A 16845-nucleotide genomic window follows, 5' to 3' on the forward strand; every position below is an offset into this window, starting at 1 on the left:
ACTTAAAAATTGCTTTGTAGCAACGTGTTTCCTACAAATGAGAAATTAAAATAAGTCTGTCTTTTGATAGTAAACAATGCTGACCCATTTTCAACAAGACATGCATACTGGGTTATTCTTCCTGGTTAATGTATGTGGGTAGAAAGGGGATTCTTGGCATAAAGCGTTATACTCTTTCTTACCACCATTTATATTGATACAAATATAATGATGGAATAAAGTGAAACTAACTGGTATATGTAGTCTTTGAACTTATTAATGTATATTACTAGACACAGTTTTTCTAATAAAATTCACATTTATGTATTTGCAAAATGAATTTTTCTAAGCATCTGCAAAATGATGATAATAGTACTTACATGGTAGAGTATTAACAGAATTACTTAGCCCATGTTAATCTTTGGATAGACATTAAACACACATACACATGCAAGAATTGGTCTGCAGTCCAAACAAAAAGTCGTTTCTATCTCTGTTATCCACACTTTTATATTACAGATAGAAGTTCAAATCTCTGTTTTGACACTTAATAGCTGTTTTCCTAAACTTATTTTCCCCATTGTGAACATGAAAATAATACTTAAAGACTACTTAAAAGAACAGTTACAAGGACTAAATGAGGCAATAATGTAAAAGGACCAGAATGGTACCTGATATAGACTAAATTTATATTTGATATTATAAGGGTCACGCAACAAAGACTTCAATATCAAGATCTTATTATATTTTTAAAACTCTAGACAGCCTCATTATGGAGATGATGACAATGATGATGACATGACTTTTGGGACAATGAGAGAGAATCAAACAGAAAACAGTCTTTTCCAGATTAGCCTAAAAAACCAAAGACTTAATAAAGATCAGTTAGGAAATCAGAATTTATCAATGTTCAGAATTTTTATTTATTTCATAAAACATCATGGGCTGGGATAATTTTATGCCCTTGGGAAGCAATGAAAATCTTTTATAACAATTTATTTATTTTTCTTATTGTCATCCAGTGGGTAGAGAAATACTGCTGGGCTGTTTTCTGTTAATTATCTGCTTTAGGATCCCCGTTGTCTAGACAGATTTGTAGAAAGAGATTATTTCTAGAGATTCTAGCCTGGCTTGAATGATGTATCTAGTAAAACTGGTCACTCATTTTTTTTTTCAAGAGGTAATCCAATAACCTTTAATTTCGTTTCCTGAGTAGACCTATTCACTGGCAAGAGGGAGTCTTGTCATCATAACCAGGGTCTACTCCCATGTCAGGTATATCTCCCTCTGCCCAAAACCTAGATTGAAATTTATTTCAATAATCCTTTCTTGAATAGTGACTATGTGCCTCACATAGTGCCAGGGATAAATGAGCCAGTCTCTTCTTTCAAGGCAGGTAGTATGAGTGATTGCGGCCTTTTCATGTAAAAGTTAGTCTGATGAAATGTGTTAGGGCTTCTTCTATAGTCTGCTACACAGTTGTCAGTGAGTCAGTTTTAGAACTTAGATTATATTATATCCCCTGATATAAAAATGAAAAGTCTTAGCCATTTTTCTCAAGATATTTTCACTTAAATGGGGGGTAACATGTAAACCTAATTAGAATAAAGTTACAGTGAGTACTATGATTAGGGGTATACTCTTAAGGAGAACAGAAAAGGAACACTTAGCTAAGCCTTCAGGGAAGCATCTCTGGGAAGCCTTTCTAGAGAAGGCAACGTCCTGATTTTTTTAAAAATATTTTATTTATTTACTAGACAGAGAGAGAGAGGGAGCTAGAAAGAGCATGAGGAGGGAGAGGGAGAAGCGGACTCCCCACTGAGCAGGGAACCCCACTCAGGGCTCCATCCCAAGACCCTGGATCATGATCTGAGCCAAAGTCAGATGCTTAACGAACTGAGCCACCCAGGCACCCCTGTCCTAACTGATTCTTAAAGGATGAGATGAATTAGCCTGGATGAAAAGTATATTCCAGGCAAAGGAGACACTGAGAGAAAAGATGAAAACAATGTGTGTGACTACAAGCAAATCAGTGTTGATTAAAAGCAGGAGACTATGGGCTCTGAGGATAGAGAAGTAACATCCAGATAATGGATGGCCTCATGTGCCATCTTAAGGCTCTTGGACTTTACATGTACAATAGGGAGTAAAATTGTTAAGATAGTTCAATTTGGTGATCATGTAGTGGAGGGGCTTAAAGGTGACAAGACAAGAATTAGGGATTAATTGAATATGGAGAATAAAGAGTTTAAAATAATTCTAAAATTTGTAATTCATACATTTGGGAAAATGGTGGTCCCATCAACTAAGATAGGGCATACAGGAGGAGTTGCACTCCAGGAGAACATGATGATTTCAGCTCAGGATGTTTAAAATTGGAGATGCCTTTAAGATATCCATGTGCAGCTGTCTAGCAGGCAGCTAAATATTACAAAGCTGAAGTTCATGGGACAGGTTTGGAAAGAGTATGAGATACTTGGGAGACTTATCATATAGATGGTAATTGGAGCTGGAAACAGGAAAGCATGTAGAGTGAGAAGAGCAGTGGGCTGATGATTATTTCCTGGAAAACACTAATAATTAAGAGATGACCATAGAAAGAGAAGTCCATGAAGGAAACAGCAAGTATTCAGAGAGGTACAGAATGAAACGTCTGAGCACATGTTATGGAATCTGAAGGAGTAAATAGTTTTGAAAAATGCAACAAGCAACAGTACAAAATGCTGTAGAAAGATGTAGTAAAATAAAAACTGAAAACTATCAGCTTTATATCAGAAATATGAACATCATTAGAGACCATAATGAGAACAACTGAACAATTTCAGTCAAATAGGGGGAAGAGAGGCCATATTGCAGAAGGTTGAGGAGTAAGGGGAGGTAATGAATATAACTTATACTTCCATTTCCCATTACCATGAAAGAGGTGATATTTTCAGAGGAAAACACTTTTCTCAGGTCACTATATCTGATATGCCCAACACCACTTCTAGGTGAAACGGCCGTGCTCATAGTTTTTTACTTAGGGAAGCAGCACTGAATAGGCTTTCTTTTTTTTTTTTTCCCAAAAGAAGCCACTGAATGAACAATGATGGGCATCTGACTCCCTCAATGGCAACTAATTCATAGGCTGGTTAGTAACACATGACATACCTTGTGATAAAAGGCACTACTCAATAGGGTGATAAACAGGTTGAAAAAGAAATAGAAGGGAATGAACAGACACACAGAAAGAAGTGAAACCCATTGTTTCTTAAGGTGTCCTGAATAAGTTTCTGCTCTAAAAGAGTTCAATATAACAAAGACATGAATTACGTGATATAATCCCTAATGTTGGGGTCAACTTCATTAAAAGAATAGTCAATAAAGCTTACCAGGCCATTATTTCTTAATGCAAGATATATTTAAATTTTTGTGCATTCCTTTTTATGCAAAAAATGTTGACATAAGCATATTCTGTATTATCACCTTTTAAGTAACCAGTGTATTGCTCATGGATATATATACGTTTGTTTTTGCATTACATGAAAACCAAGCAACATCATGGTGCACTGAACTAATGAAGTTTCATAATTATTTGATAAAGAAAATTTTTCAGAGTTGAGTCATCCCAGAGTATGATACTATTTTCACACCATGGCATAGGTAAGCTGGACATATAAAGACCTGTGACAAAGAAGTCAATGCCATCTTCATGATGTAAGCAGAGGTACAATGAGAATGTGGTCTTTGTAGAGCACCTTGCAATCGTTTATTAGCTGTAAATAGAGGGGTAAATGTGCACTGAATCATTTTTTTCTGTTCCCAATTCTAGCAATAAATGGATCAGATATCCATATTATAAAAATTTCAATCCTACCTTTATCTTCATGTGAGCAAGGCAACTTTACAAAATTATCATGTTGACACCCTATTAAAACTGGAATTTGAGAACTGCTTGATAAGAGAGTTTTTATTCATTGTGCTGTCTGTTGATCTTGAGTAAGATGAGATAAAGATGAGAAAGTAAGATGAGGAAGCCCTAAAGTTATTAATACCATTTTGTCCAGTCTACTTCTACAACAGAGACATCAGTGTAGTCAAAATATATATAAGTGGATCCAAATCTAAATCTTTCTACTATAAAATCTAGCACTGGGGGGCCTGGGTGGTGCACTTGGTGAAGCATCCAACTCCTGGTTTCAGCTCAGGTCATGATCCAAGGATTGTGAGATCAAGCCCTGAGTCAGGCTCTGTGCTCAGTTGCAGAGTCTGCTTGAGTCTCTCTCTCCCTTGTCCTCTGCCCCTACCCCCCAAAATAAATACATAAATCTTAAAAAAACTAGCATCAGTAGACATATTAATGTTGATTTTATTTTTATCTGTTTTATAGTTTTATAAAAATTGTTAAAGCAGTTTATGCCTATTTTTAAATTCGTTGATGTTTAAGTAACAATATATGAAGCATAGTTTTAACTCAATCACCAAAGACCCAAAATAATCTATAGATCTATTAGTTTTACCATACTAAAATTTGAGAAACAAGGTACTGGCTGAACTAATCACTATACCCAGACTTTCCTCCATTCAACTCATCCTCCAACCCACCTTCAGAACAGTTTCCCAAAGAGGCCTTACTCTCCAACTCAAAAGGCTACAGTGAATTTAAAACAAGACTAATTTGGCTCAACTGAAGTTTGAAGCAGTGAAAAAAAAAAAAAGATAACCCTAAAAACTGTAAGCAGTTAGCTTCCAGAAAGACTTTGGGGGGCTCACAGATTAAAATTCACTGCAAAGGCATATGAAAATAAAAGTGAACAGATTCACTCTAAAGGAAGTAGCTCAGGGAGAATAGAATATATGTTGTACACCTGAAACTAATGTAACATTGTGCGTCAACTATACTTCATTTTTTAATAATATTTTTTATTATATTATGTTAGTCACCATACAGTACATCCCTAGTTTTTGATGTAAAGTTCCATGATTCATTACTTGCATATAACACCCAGTGCACCATGCAATACTTGCCCTCCTTAATATCCATCACCAGCCTATCCCATTCCCTTGCCCCCAAAGCCCTCAGTTTCTTTCCCAGACTCCATAGTCTCTCATGGTTCATTCCCCCTTCTGTTTATCCCCCCATTTCTTCTTCCCTTTCTTCTCCTACTGATCTTCCTACTTCTTATGTTCCATAAATGAGTGAAACCATATGGTAATTATCTTTCTCTGCTTGACTTATTTCGCTTAGCATTATCTCCTCCAGTCCCATCCATGTTGCAGCAAATGTTGAGAAATCATTCTTTTTGATGGCTGAGTAATATTCCATTGTATATATGGACCACATCTTCTTTTCCAGTCATCTGTTGAAGGGCATCTCAGCTCCTTCCCCGATTTAGCTATTGTGGACAATGCTGCTATGAACATTGGGGTGCATATGACCCTTCTCTTCACTACATCTGTATCTTTGGGGTAAATACCCAGTAGTGCAATTGCTGGATCATAGGGTAGCTCAATTTTTAACTTTTTAAGGGACCTCCACACTGTTTTCCAAAGTGGCTATACCAACTTGCATTCCCACCAACAATGTAGGAGGATTCCCTTTTTCCACATCTTCTCTCGGAATTAACTTAACCGGAGACGTAAAGGATCTATATTCTAGAAACTACAAATCACGCTTGAAAGACATTGAAGAAGACACAAAAAGATGGAAAAATATTCCATGGTCATGGATTGGAAGAATTAACATAGTTAAAATGCCTATGCTACCCAGAGCAATCTACACGTTCAATGCCATCCCGATCAAAATACCAATGACATTTTTCAAAGAACTGGAACAAACAGCCCTTAAATTTGTGTGGAACCAGAAAAGGCCCCGAATCGCCAAGGAACTGTTGAAAAGGAAAAACAAAGCTGGGAACATCACTTTGCCAGATTTCAAGCTATACTACAAAGCTGTGATCACAAAGACAGCATGGTACTTGCACAAAAGCAGACACATAGACCAATGGAACAGAATAGAGAACCAAGAAATGGACCCTCAGCTCTTTGGGCCATGAATCTTTGACAAAGCAGGAAAAAACATCTGGTGGAAAAAAGACAGTCTCTTCAATAAATGGTGCTGGGAAAATTCAATGGCTATATGCAAAAGAATGAAACTTGACCACTCTCTCACACCATGCACAAAGACAAACTCCAAATGGATGAAAGACCTCGATGTGAGACAGGAATCCATCAAAATCATAGAGGAGACCATAGCCTGCAACCTCTTTGACATGGACCACAGCAACTTTTTTCATGACACATCTCCAAAGGCAAGAGAAACAAAAGCAAAAATGAACTTGTGGGACTTCATCAAGATAAAAAGCTTCTGCACAGCCAAGGAAACAGTCAAAAAAACTAAGAGGCATCCCACAGAATGGGAGAAGATATTTGCAAACGACACTACAGATAAAAGACTAGTATCCAAGATCTACAAACAACAAACAAATAAACAAATCAAAAAATGGGCAGAAGATATGAACAGACACTTTTCCAATGAAGACACAGAAATGGCTGACACATGAAAAAATGTTCAAAATCATTAGCCATCAGGGAAATTCAAATCAAAACCACACTGAGATACCACCTTACGCCAGTTAGAATGGCAAAAATGGACAAGGCAGGAAACAACCAATGTTGGAGAGGATGTGGAGAAATGGGATCAACTATACTTCAATTTAAAATAAATACGTGCATAATTAATTTGACCCTAAAATTTGTGGCAGCTAAGTAAGGGAGAAATTTATGGATGATATACTTTATTTTTGTTTGTTTTACACAAATCCTACTATATCCAGTCAGACTTTCCCCTCTTTTCTACTACTCACCCTTGAATCTAGTTAGGTTGGCTTTATAATTGTTCCATGAAGACACCTATACATATTCAGATTTTTTATGTGCCCACCTCTGCCTTTTCCCTCCTCTCTATTAAAGTCTACCCATCCTTCAAAGCTCAGTTCAAACCCCACCTTCCTGACCTCTCTGGCCTTCATTGATCTTTCTCTCCTCTAGACTCTGATATCACACAACTCAGCTTTTAATTTTAGCCAGTTGCACACTTTTCACTATCATTTTATGTACCGCCTTTTCAAGAATGTATCTCTTCTCTTTATTAGCCTTCTCAATACTAAATAGCCATTCAACATATACCTATTGGTTCTTCCTCTGAACAAAACTTTTATTGAGGACTTATAGACATAAATACGCCATTTGTTCCTATATACACATGATGGTATGAGCCAATAAATAGTCTCAGAACCCTACCTTACCTTTTCAATACTTTCTTCTACTAAGGGTCTAATCGTAAATCTTTAAAGTTGGTTCTAGAGATAGCTTTGTGTTTTTAGGGGATTTGAGGGAAAAGGATATGTATGGTTAGATTGGGGAGGAGTACATAAAATGACAATTAGCATCACTGAGAGCTCCAATGTTGACCACATAAAAATAGACAATGACTTGAAGAGAAAGATAGTTCCTTAGAAGACTCTCTTCTAACCAACCACATTATAATCTCATTCTGAGAGGCTCTATTTTATCCTATTCTGAGCACTAGTCACAAAATTCAATAACCATACATATCAGAATTTCAATTCAAATGCAGACTTTGTATGGATTACTTCTAAAACAGTTTCTATCAGGATTATTTAGCTACCTTTTGAAAGATACTCCAGTAGTGAATACTTTCTTATAGATTAGAATAACTAGTGTAAAAAATACAATTTCTATAAGTATAAAATGTTATACTATGTAAATGAATTTATTCTTTTATTTTCTCTAGTAATACAAATAGAGTGAAATTCTATTGAAAATACTGGGTGTGTTCCATGATGGCTGTATTTATGAATAGGCCTGTTCTGAATCGATATCACATTCTTGCCTTAAGGCTTAGGACTTTTCTTTCACTTGATATTTTCTTTGACCTCACATGATATTGTTGACAATTATTTCTTCCACAAAACTCTCCTCTCTTGGCTTGCATACTACCACTCCTTCTTAATTTTTAAATTACCTCTTTGATCCTTGTCTGTTTCTTTTATAAACTACCATTCTTTTCCTTGTTCCTTATACATTAGTAATTTTCAGGGTTTTATCTCTTGTGCTTTCCCATACTCTATATACTTTCCATGAGCAATTCTCTATGGGTATATTCATTCACTTGCAAAACTTCAACTACTCTACCTCCTTTATGCTAACGAATCTCAGTTCTACATTCCTTGGGCTCTAGGCTACAGCTTCATTCACCTTCTAAATATTTTCCCAGATTGCTTTGAACCTACCTCACATTTAAGATCCAAACTGAAATGATTTCCTTTTCTTTGATCTTATTCTTTCCTTTTCATCTCTCCTTGTTTTGATGAATGGGACCATGATATGGATTGAACTGGGTCCCCACCTCCAAATTCTTATGTTGAAGCCCCAGCCTCCCATATTACCTTAGAACATGGCTTTATTTGAAAATAGGGTCTTTACAGAGGCAGTCAAGTTAAAATGAAGTCATTAGAGTAGGCTATAATCAATAATGACTGGTGTTCTTATAAAAAGGAGAAATTTGGAAACAGACATTCGTAAACAGAGAAAACCAAGTGAAGATGAAGGCAGAGATCAGGGTGATGCTTCTATAAGCCAAAGAATGTCAAAGATTGCCAGAAAACCACCAGAAGTTAGGAGAGTGGCCTGGAACAGATCTTTCCTTAGCACCTTCAGAGGGATCATGGCCCTGCCAACACCTTGATCTTGGAGTCTATCCTTCTGAACTATGAGACAATTAATTTCTGTTGTTTAAACCACTTAGCTTGTGGTACTTTGTTATAGCAGGCCTAGAAAACTAATAGAGCCATCATACACCAAGTCATAAAAATGAAAACAAGAAACCAAAAACCCCCAAACCATCACCTGGGACTTCTTCCCTTTTTTCACCCTCATATTCAAGTGTTCAATAAGTTCAGCTCTTTCTAACTGAACTGAAGTATTCTTGGATCAATTTCTTCATCATCATCATCTCCACTACCATTTTTCTAGGGCAGGCCTTCTTCCATTGCCTAGGCTCTTATAATAGACCCCTTTTGAATCTCTCCTGCATCTAGCCTCATCTCCACCCCATCAACCTTACATGTTGTTAGGAAATTCTGGAAAAGAAGCTTGGAATGGCTCCTTATCACCCATGCAGCTAAAAAACAAAACAAAACAAACAACTCCTTAGTATCCAAGGTCTTTTAAGACAATTCATTTTACCAGCTTCTCATACCTATGCTTTAGTAATGTTGACCTGCTTGCTCGTCCTTGAATATATCAGGCTCTCCTATTGCCTCCACAAATGCTGCTTGGTTTCTTGAAACATGCATCTCTTCCTTTTTCCTTTCCTGCCCAAGAAACTCCTACTAATCTGTTAAGATTAAGCTTGCACTTTATACTGTGACTCTCCTTGTGCTGTCTCCTCCACTTTACTGTGAACTCTAGAAAGGCAGGAATTGCCATTTGCATCTGTTTCCTTGGTGCTTGGAAATATATTAGAATGAATATACAAATGAATATGTCCTTTGGTTTATGCACAAAGTGAAAATATTAGAGCATAATATTCATGAATAAGTTTACGTGGGTGTATTAAAACTATTCTTTAGGTGAGTTAATTCAGTTATGATTGTCTTTTTTGGGAAAGAGGGCTGGCCATACCTGTCTTTCATAGTTCAATATATACTGCAAATCTAGTTTTCCTGTGTGCTTTGAAACCTCCAATGAGAGCGTTCTATTGAAGATCTGTTAGTTCAATGGTCACTATAGGGCAGAGTTAAATACATCTTTCCACTCTTCAGATCTTTAAAAAAATTTTTTAGGTCTGTCAACTCTCCTCAGATATCTTGTAAAAGAATCAAAAGCAGTCAGTTTGCTGCCATAGTCATATAGTGCCATAGGAGAAAGAAGCACTGCATTACTACACAGAATGCCTAGTTGCTACTTTCTACTTCAATAGCCAAAATCATGTTTGGTAGCACTTTATTTTATGAAGGGAAAGGGTTAAGTGATCCTCATTTCTACTAGGTTGCATAGGTTGTTTAATAAAACTCCACTCTTTCTCTCCCGATCCAGTGAGTTCCCTTAGCTTGTATTATCACCTCCAGGCAGCTAATGCTTGAGCACACTTTTATTATCTTTAAATAGTAAGAAAACCATTCCCAGTTACGCATATCTCCCTTTTCTTTCTCCCTAGGTAGGGACAGGACACCAACATACACATATAGCGCTTAGTTAACACATCACAAAAACCATATTGCCAGAAAATATTCAGTGTTTTCTTGTGAAACAGTAGCAAGTCCCTTTGGACCACAACATTGAAAGTGTTCCACTAAACCTTTAATGTGAATTTGCTCAATGGGACTGTGCATACAGGTGTAGAACAATTACTAGATTTGATATCTGAATGAGCTCAGGTTCCCATTAGAGCCTAACTGCTTCAATGACCCCATTATTTTGTTTCCATTGCTCCCAGAACTGATCAATTTAATTAGTCTGACTAACAAAACATTTAGGACATGAATTTCTGATTTGTTTTAAACCATATGGGACATCTAAAAGTGCTTCACTTAAAAAAAAATCACAACATAGAAGAAATGACTATGAGAATGTGTTAGATGCTTAGAAGTAGGGCAGGGCCAAGATCCATGCTAGGTACACAAATACTGTCTTTCTTGGAATGGTCCTCTGTTTAGATTACTCCTTATGACCAGCTACATCTTTGCAATTTCATTCTTCCCTGGAGTACTAAAAACAGAAAGCATTAGTTTGGCAATGGGGGAAAGGGCACAGAGGCAGTTGAACTAAAATCATGTGCTCCCTGCTATAATACATTCAGATCCTTAAAACAGCTAATGTCCACAAGGGCAAATAAAACACTTTGCAGAGCAAGCCAATTACACAGATTCTTTGGCAAGGAGAATAAAGAACAAGAAAAGTAAGAATATGGAACTAACTTAAGAGCTGATGTATAAGGACTATAGCCTTTTACAGGTAGAAAGTAAGATCAAATTATATTTCTTAATAAAAAGCATATCACCTTTGAAATACTGGATTTTGACATTAACTTTAGCTGAAGTGGTATATTAGGAATAGTATGTGCCTTGGTGAAAAAATACACTATTTTGATACAGAAATATACTGATTCTGGTAAGTCACAGTTACTTCATAACTGGCATTCTTACAAGCAACTCCACCATCACCCATTCTTTCAGTTTATATTAATGAGTATTAAAAAGTTACATGTTTACCTACAGGAAAAGAAGGCATAAAAGTATTACTGGTCTCTAAAATTTTACAGATGTCAGTTTATTTCTCATCAGTGAATGCATCTGTCCTTAAAAAGAATGAAAGTGACATCAAAATGGTCCCCTCTACCCCTTGTATCCTTTCACTAATGATATGTAATGGCTGCTGAGCCTGCAATAAATGTGTTTGTGTCCAATCCTATTCCCATCATTTTACAATTCAATCTGATCTCTTAAAAAAAAAAAAAAAAGGAAGTCACAGGAGATGAGCACAAGTTCCTGCTTTGAGGCATTGGCCTTCGCTTTATACTTCTGCTCAAAGTACCTAATTTGACAAAGCACACAGAGAGTCAGGAGACAATTCTCTTCACCTCCTCTCCAAAACTGTCTAACAGGAGTGAATAGTGATTCTTTCCAATAGCTACAATCTGACAACTTTAGATGAAAGTCTGGGGAAGCTTTCTAGCTATTCCTTACATTATTTTATTAAAGAAGGGTGTAAAAATGCATTTGCCTCAGTGGGCCTATTCTCCTCCTCTGGTTCAACTCAATCCAATTTAACAGCTGGCAGTCTAAATAACAGAAGTTACAGGCTGCCATGCACAGACGCTTTGCATGCTACTTGAAAGCAAAGAATTCAGAGAAAGAAGCAAAAATGGGGAAAAAAAGCAGCTTCTCTTTTACAAAAGAATTTCTTTAATAACAGCAGCTGGAAAAAAAATTCTCTGAGAGTGTGTCCTTCTCCTACTGTTTTATATAAAGCAGCTATCGTACTTTTCTTCCTAGGCTACATCTACTGACAGACTGCCAAAAGCAAACAACTTTTTCCCTTATATTGCAATAATCATGCACTGTATTTTTAATGCACTCAAAACAAATTTTCTTATTATAACATCACAGTGACAATCCTCCCAAAATGCTCAACGTAAAATGATATATTTTAAATATGATAATCATAAAAGAAGCCTATCCATAATTACTATTTTTAGGTTAAATAAAATATCAACATTTTTTATTCACCTTTAGGTTAACATTTGCAATTCAGCTTTTTGCAATATTTAAATGGAATTGAATGTGTTATGGAAAAACTTTTAAGAAAACAGCAAACTTTAAAACTTGTTCTTTCCTGAGTAGGTTGTCATCCTTACTGTTCACCTATGACTTTCATCATGTAACACTAGAGAAAAACTCAGACTTGATGCTAACTGGATGAGCCCATTATTTATTACATGTTAGCTAAGTCTCTGTATCCACCAACTGTAACTTAACTCCATTTTGAATTTACTTAATGATTATATAGAAAGAATGTCTATTTTTATACAATGTGCTACAATTACAAGGATTAATAGACATAATTCACAAGCTTTTGCCACATTCAGATTGTAAATTGGTTAGTGTGAAGGAAGGGGAGGGATCAAATCTGTCCTTGCATCTTGATACATATAAACTAACTACATATACATTTGCTCATATAAACTAACTTTGGGAGTGATGATGATGTCTGTATCTTTAAATGCCAATATTCTATAAGCTAGGTCTGAGGGGAGACACAGCTCAGAAAAATAAGTTATTAATAAATATATAAATAAATACCTAAAGTGCCTTCCTGTCGAATTATGAGAAACAGCTCTCATCTTGCTTTGCACTCTTCCCTCACCACCTCAGTTTTTGACTCCCAGGCTCTGAAGCACTCTAGAGGGGAAGTTAGTTGGTATTTTGCACCACATGGTTATCTTCCCTAAGCATCTCCAGCTTCTATAGCATTTTTAGATGCACCATTACATGATCCATCCGGGATTTGGTATAGTTTGTTCCCTCTTCGTCTGTCCTTCACCAAGAGTTTAAACTAGTCACCATTTTATCATGAACCTGAAGACCAATTATTCTTGTACCTTTGCTTTTCTTGGGATAAACATTTTCAAACATGTCCATCCCTCATCATAGATTCAAGCAAAAGGGGCACCTGGGTGGCTCAGTCGGTTAAGTGCCTGCCTTTGGCTCAGGTCATGATCCCAAAGTCCTGGGATGGAGCCCCTCATCAGGCTCTCTGATCAGCAGGGACTTAAAGTTCTATTCTTCAGAAGTAAACCTAGACATTGTCTCTCTCCAAGAAGGTTCTCTACCAAGAATCTTAGGTAGATTAGTAAAAATTCAGAAAGATAAGGAGGTATGTCATGACAGCATCTATATACAGTTTTACTTCCATCTCTGCCTGCTGCTCCCCCTGCTTGTGCTCTCTCACTCTCTCTCTGTCAAATAAATAAATAAAATCTTTTAAAAAAAGATTCAAGCAAAAAGGAGTTTTTGATACCACATCAGTTCTCCATTCATGCAGGTCACTAAAGTGGTTTTTTTTTTTTTTTTGAGATATCTATTTTTAAAAAGAACCTCATGAACTTGTATAATAGTTTGGGGATAATCATTGGAACATGGAATTTTAGAGCTGGAAGGGAATTTATGGATTAAGTGAAGATTAACCTCTCATTTTATAGATGATGATACTAACTTCCAGAGAAGAGAATTAACTTATCCCAAATACTCTGCACAATGAAGATATGGATCTGAGAAGCTTAAAGTAGGGAAAGGGATGTAAGATAATGAACAATATAACCATAATTATTTTATCATTCATTTATTGGATAATATATAATGACACTTTTATAAAATACTTAGCCATGAAGAAAGATAATATGATAGATCTTCTGATGATCCTGTATGATAACCACTCTAAAGAAAGTAATCAGGGAGGAACAGGAAGTTTAAAACTCCTGTAATTTTATAACACAACATTCAGTATTTCAGTTCTTTGGTAAGGAAAAGTCCAATGGATCTAATATATAAATCTGATAATGATGTGATATATATATATATATATATAATAAAAATAGATTAAAAAAATATATATCCTATAATTTGCATTTTCATGGCCCTAAAACATATTTATATCATGTATTGCCCACAAAGTCCTTAAAGTACACATTTATACAAAGACCTGGGAAGAAAAGAACACAGCTGTCTGGGCTAATGTCTTGGAGAGATATACTGTGGGATGGGTACACACAAACATATGTAAATATATCTATATCTATATATATTTGATGTTTGGCACCACATCTTTATTAAAAAGGCCTTAGATTTCTGTATAGTTTAGGCTGAAAAGTTAAAAGGTCATGTACTTGCAAATTTAAGTTAGAAAAGTCACTGTACTGCTCTCTGGTAATTTCAACGTGTTCCACATTGTTGATGGAAGGAGCTCAGAGCTCCGGGTATCATGTTAATGTTCAGTCACTGCTTTTATCAATCTTTATCCTAACCTTAATGTTACTGTTTGTACGGTTTTGCTGTGAGCTGGGTATTTTAATTTAGGTTGAATGGTAATAAAATATCATTCAAAGCCCACTGTCAGGTGCACAAGTTAAATGAGAAGTCTGTTTCATAAAGTCTCTATTTGCAATTATTCTCTGGAATCTTGAGTATTCTGTACACTATCAATAGAAGTATTTAGAACTTGACTAGAAAGCAATACCTTTTTTGCATGCATTCTTTATGCCACTTACTTTTGGGTATCTGTTTTAAAATGCTGTAAATGCCGTTCCTTTCACTGATTTTAACTCAAATTCTTTTCCTGTACAACTACCTTCTCATCAAGGTTTCTTACTCCTATGAGCCACAAACATAGTGTGACTAAGAGCAAAAGGAGATGAATCTCAGTACATTATAGTCACATTTCCTATTTCTAAAATATCTACTTTTCCTCCCAGACTCTTCCTTTTTTTGGTCAAATAAGACAGTTTTTCAATTCCTCTTTCTACGTGCTTCATACAAGCACCCCCCCTTCCCCCACCTTAAAATATGGGTTATCATCGTGCACATTTCCAATCTCAGTAACATTCCAGCAGTTACATAGAAGCTAGTATTGCAATCATCTCCATGCAGCCTTAATAATATTGAGTCAGGAAACATTCTCATAGTTAATATACTTTATTGTACTAATCACCCCTTGATGCTTCTATTTAGTCTTTACAGCTTGTTATTTATGATTTCCCACACCTTACTTCAAAAGTTTCCTTGTTTGCCTTATGTGTTGTATTATGTAATGCTATATTAATTTCCTATTGTAATTAGTCAGCATATCAACATCGCGTACCAATTTAAATAAAACTTCAAATTTTTTTATCAGCTCATAAGTTTTATTTAATTGAAATCACTAAGTAGATAATCTTGCTTCATGTTTGGATTCCACTTAAATTGCTTATATAATTTTGAATTGCTTTGTATCAAATCTTCTATATGCCCTTATGATAATTTTTATAGCAACAGTATACATTAAATGAGGAAAAGCAGCACACTTTTTAAAAAAGACTTTTCTTAAAAATATGTAGCTTTCTAAAAAATTATTGTATATGTTAAAAACTATACTATGAGCCATAACGCACAGTGTGCCTTCTTTTTCTTGGGAACTAGCCCCTTGAAAAGCACCGTGGCCAAAAAGAGCAATGTCCTAGGCTCTGAAGAGAACTGCCTACTGAACTGATGCCTAGTTTTTGTCGAACAAGGATAGGGATAATGTTTCAGACCTCACATGGTTACTATCGAGATCAAATAAAATCTCTGGAGAGTGCCAGGGAACAATGTGTGGCACATAGTAGGCATTCAATTCATTTAGTGGTAGCTGCATATAAACCTGAACCTTAGCTGTGTGTGTCAACCTGGGGGAAGGGAGAACAACTACCAACTGACAGGTAAAGGTCAAGAACGACCTACTGAGTATTCAGAGAAAGGTAGAGAAAATAAGCAATAACAAGCTTACATTTTGTGTATTTATTTAGTGGGCGCAAAAGATTTATGTTGAGGAAAGATTTAAAATGTAGATTGTCAGGATTTCCTCTTTTCTCAGTACCATAATAAACAGTGATCAAAAATGCCTCATCAGACTTATGGAAGATAATGAAGGGAACTACAACTTCAATTACGTCCCTGATTTATAGATAATGTTGCAACATCTCAACCACTGAACATCATATTTTACCACAATCTATTTGCAAAGATGTGTGTATGTGTATGTGTTTTAGGGGTATTATGGGGAATCATTTTTCATTTCATTCTTTTCAGATTAGAATGCACTTAATTAACTGTTCCAGAAAGAAAATGCAAATGAACATTAAACTACATTCCTTAAAATCTCTTCTAATATGTCTCAACATACACACATTGTAGATATAATCAGTGTTTATATACTCTCTTGTGATCTAATTCTTTCACTTAATACTATTTTGTGTATACATTTCTATTAATTGTCATGCAATGGAACCACCATCAAACTGTTACCTGTTTCCTTACAGCTCTCTCAACACCTCACTTTGTGCTTAGACATTCTAATAGATACATGTTTCTACCTTACTACTATTTTATTTTTGAGAGAGACAGAGCATGTGAACCGGGCAGGGGGGACGATCAGAGGGAGGGGAGAGAGAGAGAATCTTAAGCAGGCTCCATGCCCAGCACAGAGTCTGATACAGAGCTTGAACTCAGGCCACTGAGATCATGACCTGAGCCAAAATCAACAGTTGGACGCTTAACCGACTGAGCCACC

The 16845-nt window shown here is 35.9% G+C and overlaps 1 protein-coding gene across 2 annotated transcripts in view; it reads right to left on the reverse strand.

Moving 5' to 3' along the window:
• The window catches only part of DIAPH2 (diaphanous related formin 2), a 1070037-nt gene that overhangs the window by 25466 nt on the left and 1027726 nt on the right, over positions 1–16845 (reverse strand). The gene's annotated exons all lie outside the window — the stretch shown is intronic.

This window comes from Ursus maritimus (genome assembly GCF_017311325.1).
Source record: "Ursus maritimus isolate PB19 chromosome X unlocalized genomic scaffold, ASM1731132v1 scaffold_X1, whole genome shotgun sequence".
Taxonomy (NCBI): Eukaryota; Metazoa; Chordata; class Mammalia; order Carnivora; family Ursidae; genus Ursus; species Ursus maritimus.